The following is a 9,627-nucleotide window of genomic DNA, read 5'->3' on the forward strand; positions in this document are numbered from 1 at the left end:
ACAGTGCAGTTTTCAGTTGAGTTAAGCTACCTTGACGTTTTTTCATAGCCTAGACAAGGCCTGCTGTCAGTGGCAAATGGTACATGTATAATATGGGCCGGTGTTCTACAAGTTTTCACACAGATCATTCAATGTACCTCAGTCCTGATTTCCCACAACCCTCCTCTTCATTCCTGCCCAGACATTTGCAAGCACACGAAAGACATATCCGTCAAGGAGTATGCTGCCTAGTCCCTCAACTTCACTTTGGCCCTGTACCAAGGGCTTGTCTACACAGAGACATTTACTGGCAGATCTATATGGTGAACTCCCCACATTGACACTTTTTCAGGATTCAGAGTGCTTTTTTTAAGTTTAGTTTGAGATACTTCCAAACAGATGTAAGTTGAACTGAAAAAAGGGACCCTAGATCCCAACAGTGTCCACAGAGAGAGTTATACTGGCTTATTATTTATTTGGATTACCATAGCGCCTAGGAGCACTAATCATGGATCCAGTCCCCATTATGTGAGGTGCTGTACAAACACAAAACAAAAAGACAGTCCCTGTCCTAATTACCATCTCAGTAGTTCTTCCAATAAGCTTCCCAGCAGAGACAAGTCCTAAAAGAGACCCCAGTAGTCAAAATTTTCTGTGTTACCTAACCTCCATGGCTGTGCCTATTCATAATGTTGGTACACTTATTCAGTTTACTGTTTTTAAGTCTAAATTGTGGATATTGTATAGTCTCCTAAGGTAGGCTTATTATTATAAACCATTTCCTTCTGACTAGCAAATCAATGTTCTGACTTTAGTGATGTAAGGAGCACTTCATTTATTTTGTTAGGAGTGTTTTCTTAATCCTTATGCATTTTTAAAAGTTTATTTTACCTTGCTTTGCTGTTATTATTTATACATATTTATTATTTGTAAAGCACAATTATCTTGTTTTGGGAATCTGATTAGGTGATGAAATTAGACTTTTTCTTTCTGGTGAAAAGAAAAGGAGACAAATTTGTTAGTCTCTAAGGTGCCACAAGTACTCCTTTTCTTTTTGCAGATACAGACTAACACGGCTGCTACTCTGAAATCTTTCTGGTGAGACATTCCTATGTGACAGTTTCCCTAAGGATGTTTTCTTCTTTGAGTAGTGTCCCTATGGGTGCTCCACTGTAGGTGTATCTGAATCCCTGGGCTGCTCATTGGAGAACTTTGGCAGCAGTGTCCATTGGGCCCGCACATGTGCTGTCTCGCCTCGTGCTGTACCACGAGGTTAGTCAGCGTGCGCAAGCTAACCATCATCCGTTCCTTCTCAACCGCCCCTCGCTAGAGACGGAGCCTTTAGATGTCTGGTCGCAGATCATCAATAATAATATAACCAGCAGTACATCTCCTATGAGACTGTTACCTGTTTCACTAGAGGGATCATGAGCATTGCAGGTCTCACATCCAGGCCACTCAAATTATGACTTTGGAGGGGCACATTCTGCTCAGTTTACACCAATGTAAATGTGGAGTAACACCACTGAAATCAAGTTTTACTTTGATGTAACTGAAAGCAGAATTTGGCTTATAAGAGTTGGCTCCCTATATCAGTGTTTCTCAACTGGCGGATTGTTGACCCCAAGGGAGGTTACAAAAGGTAATCAAGGTGGTCATGAGGTGTTGAAAAATTCATTACAATCTAAAGCAAAGAAATAGTCCCTCCCCCACACCCTGCCCACCCTTACCCGTCAAGGTCAAATATTCTTTGTTGACTTCTCGAAACACACACACAAATACTTTATGTAGGCTTATCATTGTTAGCATTGATACTTTTGTTTTACTTTTAATTTTATAGTAAACGTAAGTCAAGGCATGAAAATTTTTGACTTTGAATAAGGGATTGTGAACCTGGAAAGGTTCACTATCATAGTTACAATTTCAACCAGGGTTCATTATATGCTTTTTTTTTACCCCTGCTCTAATAAAGAACAGAACAAAAACTTTAATCTTTTTATTATTATTACTGTTGGGATGGAGTAGAATTTTGTTTTGCATAAGCGTCAAGTAATTTCATTAGGTGGTTTAGAAATTACAGTTGGTTACAAATTTGCCTCTTTGCAATTCAGAACAATATTTTTCCAGTCCCTTCTAACTTCAAAATAGAAAAGTTTACACACTTAAATTTCTTTGTGGATGGCTATATTATATACTTGTGCATCAGACAGCATATAAACCCAAACTTTATAGTCACTAACGTCCACTATATCCTCCAACATAACATGGAAACCAGTACTGAAAATTTTCTATGCCTGACTAGTGATGCTGAAAACTTTCCATGGCAGTGTTGATGCTAAACATTTTCAATATGAGCATTCTTGTGTGGAAAATGTTCTGCTTCAAAACTGTAGTGTGTAAATCTTTCCTTGCCAGCATGCTAGGGCAAAGGAAACATTTTCTGAGTGTGTTTGACTCCTACAAAATTGGACTTTACCAAACATTCCACTAAACTGTCACTATCTTCCCTTTCCTCTATGCAGCCACTCCTCTCTCCAGAGGAAACCACAAAAAAGAAATTTTGTGTTCTGATCCATATTCCCTCCCAGGGATCCAGTCCTTGCTTTTCCTAAAGCTAAATTATAGAACTTAGAAGCTCCATAGTGCTCTTCTCCTATGCAGTCCTTCTAGCATCAGTGTCTGTCAGTCCATGCTCAGCTTGCAAGCAACACATGGACTACATCAGTTGAGGGTATGTAGACCCCAGAACTTCACACTTACTTTTTACTGTAGAGCATAGGAGGATCAGGCACAATTAAGCTCATGAAGTTATTGTTTAAATTGTATTGCTCCCTAGTTCCATGCCCCTCCCCGAGTCCCTAATCCACACCACAATGAAACGTTTTCTTTTTTTTTGTTGTTGCTAATTTTGATTAATCTTCAGTAAAATATAAATTAAGAAAAAAAAAACTGTGGCGTACAGGAAATATTGAGGAGAGGGGAGGGCATAGAACAAGGGAACCAACCTGAGCTGCAGAGCTGGAGAACTGGTCTAAAGAAAAGTGCACAGTGGGCCAGAAAACAATGGTTCTAGATTGAAGTTATATATAATCTGTTTTTCAAGACTACTTTTCAAGCCCTATTGTCCATATGAGCTCATCTAATCAATTTCCCAATTCCCCCTCCCTCATTCCATGGCAAAACACTGCTCTTGATCAGTACTGATACTGTTTTAAAAGTGGGGAAAAACAGGGAAATTCACACAAAAAATCCTGGTAACACAGATTTAAGATTGCTCTAGTGAATTTTCCTATAAGCATAATCACTAAAAAATGACAAAATCACCAGTTAAGGCCACAATAGAATCCAGACCAACCTCAGCTCACATCAATAATCGTACAAACATCCTAAATACTCATGCCTGACCTTAACTCTGACCTCAAAATTATTTATGTACAAATATCACAGTATAGGGTGAAATGCTGGCCCTGTTAAAGTCAATGGGAGTTTTGGCATTTACTTCAATGGGGCCAGCATATTACACATAGACTTTACCATTATGTGTTTACTTCTAGGGAATTTTTCTTAATGTAGCTGTAGTTGGAGTTAAGGTTATGCATTTGATTGTGACTGTGACTAATTCAATGTGTATTGCAGTTCAGTGGTTGGTTATATGTTACAGTTGAAAAATGTTGCCTTAACTTAATTTTTGTTGATTGCATTGAAAGGAAATGCACTTGAGCAACTTTAACTCTAACAACAATTTTTGTGTAGTAGAAGATTAAAACTCAAGATATGGAAGGCATTGAAAGATGTCTCTCACTATTTCAGAGACCACCTGTAGCAGGGTGCTGCTGCAAACACACCTAATCAGCCCCTACCAGGCCAGCCTCAATCAAGGGAGATAGACTGGGGCTGGTTGAAAAGCCATATGTCTGCCTGGTGATTGCCAACACCTGCCAGCCTGATAGGCAGAAGCTACAAAGGCTGGGAAAGAGGCAGAGAGAGAGAGAGAGAGAAATAGAAATATAATTATAATCATAATCAGTCAGTCAGTCAGGGAGGAAGAAGCTCTCTAGCTGGTTACTGACCCAGCCTGTGGTAGGTGAGAAACCTGTAAGGATTGTATATAGTTGGATAGTGGTGGTGGGAAAATGTTTAAAGAAAAATGGACATAGGTGTTGCACAGAGCTGAAATCTCCCTGGATTTATTTGGGAGGGCAACTGGGCCCTGAAGAAGAGGGGCTAGCTGTGCACCCTGTGATATCCCCTTATTAGACTATGACTTAAAAATCCTACAACAGAAAGGAAGCAATTATATATAATTTTGACCTATTCCATACCCATATCTATGATATTAATTATGTTTGGGATGTTGTCATTTTTAAAAACCAGAGCTATCTTAACAGTTGATGAACTGAATTTAAAAAAACTGAATAATTTGCTGTACCTTTGAGACTGTATGTACTTTCTCTGTATCTGAGTTGGATAAAAATTAGGTAATATAGTACAGTTGCTCAAATTTTAAAAACTCCTAATTTTGAAAAAAAAATTGTCAAACTTTTGAAGGGAAGAGGTAAAAAACATTGTGAAAACTATTCCATTTTTGACCCACTCTATATAACAGGAATAGCTCTCTATTTTTAATGTATTATTCTGAACAAACAATGTTCTCCCTTACAAAATCTCATGCTTATTGCACATGCTATGCAAAGCCTGCATAACCAGTTAAGCAGCTCTTACTGTTGCTCTATCTTAAAACAGAGGTATACTTGTCACACTAGGAGTTCTAAAGTTCAGTGAGTTGTTTTGACTTTCCTGTGTACCAAATATCTGAAATAAAGACAACCTACAGTAGATGCTGTTAAGGACAGCTGCAGAGCAGAGTGAAACTGAAGTGGTCATATGATAGGAAATGAATACAACAAATCTATATTTGTTCTAACACAGATAATATTAGGAACACCAGCTGTTCTTGGTCACAATGATTGTTCTACCTATATTTAACTGAACTTTTTCAAATTCCATTCAACAAGAAAATAGCAGTTTTGCGAGTTACACTATGTTTACAATTTTTCTTCTGATTTGCCTCTGTTGGGTCTCTGTTGGGTCTGATTATTAGAATAAATGAGAATCAGGCTCTTTATTATTATTCTAATACCAAGAGGGAGGCAAGGAGACTCTAGTCACAGTCCCAGCCCTTGTGTAGCTTGAGCACCTGGACAGACTAGTACTAGTGTGCAGTATTGCCAAACCCAAGTGTTCAAAAAATCATACGGCACCACCACTCCAAATCATGATTGGCTTACAAATGATGAAATGTTAAAAAGGGGCAGGGGGAAGGGTTACCTTCTGATTCAAAGCCTTAAAGGGTTCATGTTTTCAAGTCTTTCTTTACAATGGGGAGGGCTAGAAACTGCCTTTTTAAAAAAAGAAAACTGAGATGCTTGAGTAATCACATGATTCCAAGAGCTGGGACCTTAAGAAAAGGAATATTGTGAGAATTGGCAATGTTAACTGCTAGTAACCACAAAAAGGGAGAGGACCATCTACTTTCACTCCAGCCAGAAGAGCTGAGCTGGTTTGGTGAGCTGCCCATGCTGTTCCCTGTTAAAGCATGTAATACTCTTGGAGATGTTGGGCTCAATACTGACCTATTCCTTAGTGGTGTAAAAGTCCTTAAACCATTTATATCTAGCAGGGGTTGTCATCAGTTGCAAAGAATTGCTAGAATGGGTCTTTGTTGCCCATACAACGGTTAGATTAGATGACCCTTGCAGTCCCTTCTAACCTTCTGGTTCTATGATTCTATACCCTCATAACACATGGTGCAGGAGTCATGCAAGGACATTTCTGGAGCACAGAGACATGGCTTAGGGTGGCTCTGTGGAAACAATTTTGTTCTGATGGTTGGCAAATAACCCTTTTGTCTGTGCATTTAAAATATATATAAATTCATGTGTGTATTAACACAATGCATTATATTGGATATATATACTAAAACAAAATATCAGAACTATTTAGTATCTATACTCAATCTCTAAAATCCATGGATTTTACTTAATTTTCTATCAATTTAATAATATCAAATAATGGTTTCCCAGAAAGACTTCTGGATAAGGATGTGTGTCTTGCATGTACTATTCACTGTGTAAATTTATAGAACTATGAACATTTTTTTATAAAAATGAGGAAGGTTGTTTTGAAGAGGAATTTAACCTGTAGGGGAACAGATAAGACTTTTAGAGAATGTGAACCTGACTCCCATTTCTCCCTAAAATTGCTAACAGATAATAGTGGAAGGGGGGAGAAAAACAAGGATCTATTTGTTTACTTTGTGTAATCACTGTGAGGTGCTCAAATGCCACAGTGATGAATGCAGTGTAAATACATACATACATACATAGTTCCTTTGCCAGATTTTAAACAGCAAGTAGATCTTTTTAAAAATATGATGATCAAACAGGTCTCATTAACCTATAAGCTAGTCAGACTTATTAAATACATATCTGATTTTTTTTTCTTTTTCCCGTGGAGAACAACATTTAAAAGAGTGTCTCTCAGGGAAGCTGCAGACCTGTAGTCATCAGAAAATTCCACACTTGCATTGATGGGAAAATAGACAGCACATCATGCTGGTACCCAACAGGACAAAAGTTTTGTGAATTTCTCTGTTTGCCTGTTGGAAACTATGGTCTTAAGTGCCCTCAGCTGAGCCTGGTGCTAGCTGGTTCAGCCCTCAGGCCAGGTAATGAGCCCAGCTCATTGCCTTAAAGGTCAGCCTGCCCAGTAGGCTGCGAGGATTCAATAGGTCTGGATTTAAGTTCAGTATTGGGTAGGTCACCAGCTGCTCAATGCTTATGATTGCAGCTGTAATCTCTCCTGTGCCTTCCTCTTTCTAGCTGTACTCTTATCTTGTTCCCAGCCTTGCTCCTGACATGCTCCTGCCTGGTTCCTGTCCCACTTCAGTCTGCTGTAGCTCTGCTCCCTTGCATGGTTCCTGACTCCAGCTCTGACCCTCAGCTAGTCTCCTAGTTCCTGTTCTTGGCTCTAACCACTAGGCTGGGCTCTGGCTTTAACCACAAGGTCAAATGGCACATGTGCAGGTCCATGATACTGCCTTTCTTCAAAACATGGTCATTAAGCTAATCTTAACTTTCTCCAATAGAATTTCACTTACTAAAATGCAGAATTTCCTTGATGAAATTTGATCAGCTCACCCATCTCACTTTCAAGCTCTGACCCCATTTTTTAGGCCAAGCTCTTTGCACCTTGCATCGCATACTCTATAGGCATGCCTATCACCTTCTCAGAATAGCCAACATCTACGTCAACAAACTATTAAATCATTAAGCCATATTTGCCACTTCACACCTTCTTAATTGAATTCCCTTCTCTATGGCATTCCAAAGTTGCTCATATCTAAACTTCAGGCTATTTAGAACACTGTCACACATCAGTGCTCATACTCAAACACTCTTATGAAACATTTAGCCCTGGTCTACACTAGGACTTTAGATCGAATTTAGCAGCGTTAAATCGATGTAAACCTGCACCCGTCCACACGATGAAGCCCTTTATTTCGACTTAAAGAGCTCTTAAAATCTATTTCCGTACTCCACCCTGACAAGTGGATTAGCGCTTAAATCGGCCTTGCCGGGTCGAATTTGGGATACTGTGGACACAATTCGACAGTATTGGCCTCCGGGAGCTATCCCAGAGTGCTCCATTGTGACCGCTCTGGACAGCACTCTCAACTCAGATGCACTGGACAGGTAGACAGGAAAAGAACCGCGAACTTTTGAATCTCATTTCCTGTTTGGCCAGCGTGGCAAGCTGCAGGTGACCATGCAGAGCTCATCAGCAGAGGTGACCGTGATGGAGTCTCAGAATCGCAAAAGAGCTCCAGCATGGACTGAACGGGAGGTACGGGATCTGATCATTGTATGGGGAGAGGAATCCGTGCTATCAGAACTCCGTTCCAGTTTTCGAAATGCCAAAACCTTTGTCAAAATCTCCCAGGGCATGAAGGACAGAGGCCATAACAGGGGTCCGAAGCAGTGCCGCGTGAAACTTAAGGAGCTGAGGCAAGCCTACCAGAAAACCAGAGGGGCGAACGGCCGCTCTGGGTCAGAGCCCCAAACATGCCGCTTCTATGATGAGCTGCATGCCATTTTAGGGGGTTCAGCCACCACTACCCCAACCGTGTTGTTTGACTCCTTCAATGGAGATGGAGGCAACACAGAAGCAGGTTTTGGGGACGAAGAAGATGATGATGATGTTGTAGATAGCTCACAGCAAGCAAGCGGAGAAACCGGTTTTCCCGACAGCCAGGAACTGTTTCTCACCCTGGACCTGGAGCCAGTACCCCCCGAACCCACCCAAGGCTGCCTCCTGGACCCGGCAGGCAGAGAAGGGACCTCTGGTGAGTGTACCTTTTAAAATACTACACATGGTTTAAAAGCAAGCATGTTTAATGATTAATTTGCCCTGGCATTCGCGGCTCTCCTGGATGTACTCCCAAAGCCTTTGCAAAAGGTTTCTGGGGAGGGCAGCCTTATTGCATCCTTCATGGTAGGACACTTTACCACTCCAGGCCAGTAACATGTACTCGGGAATCATTGTACAACAAAGCATTGCAGTGTATGTTTGCTGGCGTTCAAACAACATCCGTTCTTTATCTCTCTGTGTTATCCTCAGGAGAGTGAGATATCATTTATGGTCACCTGGTTGAAATAGGGTGCTTTTCTTCAGGGGACACTCAGAGGTGCCTGTTCCTGCTGGGCTGTTTGCCTGCGGCTGAACAGAAATATTCCCCGCTGTTAGCCACGGGGAGAGGGGAGGGTTGAGGGGGTGGCCACGCGGTGGGGGGAGGCAAAATGCGACCTTGTAACGAAAGCACATGTGCAATGTATGTAATGTTAACAGCAAGGTTTACCCTGAAAGAGTGTAGCCACTGTTTTATAAAATCTTTTTAAATACCGCTGTCCCTTTTTTTTTTCTCCACCAGCTGCATGTGTTTCAATGATCACAGGATCTTCTCCTTCCCAGAGGCTAGTGAAGATTAGAAAGAAAAAAAAAAAACGCACTCGTGATGAAATGTTCTCTGAGCTCATGCTGTCCTCCCACACTGACAGAGCACAGTCAAATGCGTGGAGGCAAATAATGTCAGAGTGCAGGAAAGCACAAAATGACCGGGAGGAGAGGTGGCGGGCTGAAGACAGGGCTGAAGCTCAAATGTGGCAGCAGCGTGATGAGAGGAAGCAGGATTCAATGCTGAGGCTGCTGGAGGATCAAACCACTATGCTCCAGTGTATGGTTGAGCTGCAGCAAAGGCAGCTGGAGCACAGACTGCCACTACAGCCCCTGTGTAACCAACCGTCCTCCTCCCCAAGTTCCATAGCCTCCTCACCCAGACGCCCAAGAATGCGGTGGGGGGGGGCCACCGGCCAACCAGCCACTCCACCACAGAGCATTGCCCAAAAAAAAGAAGGCTGGCATTCAATAAATTTTAAAGTTGTAAACTTTTAAAGTGCTGTGTGGCATTTTCCTTCCCTCCTCCACTACCCCTCCTGGGCTACCTTGGTAGTCATCCCCCTATTTGTGTGATGAATGAATAAAGAATGCATGAATGTGAAGCAACAATGACTTTATTGCCTCTGCAAGCAA

Source organism: Natator depressus, chromosome 4 (genome assembly GCF_965152275.1).
Source record: "Natator depressus isolate rNatDep1 chromosome 4, rNatDep2.hap1, whole genome shotgun sequence".
NCBI classification, from domain to species: Eukaryota; Metazoa; Chordata; order Testudines; family Cheloniidae; genus Natator; species Natator depressus.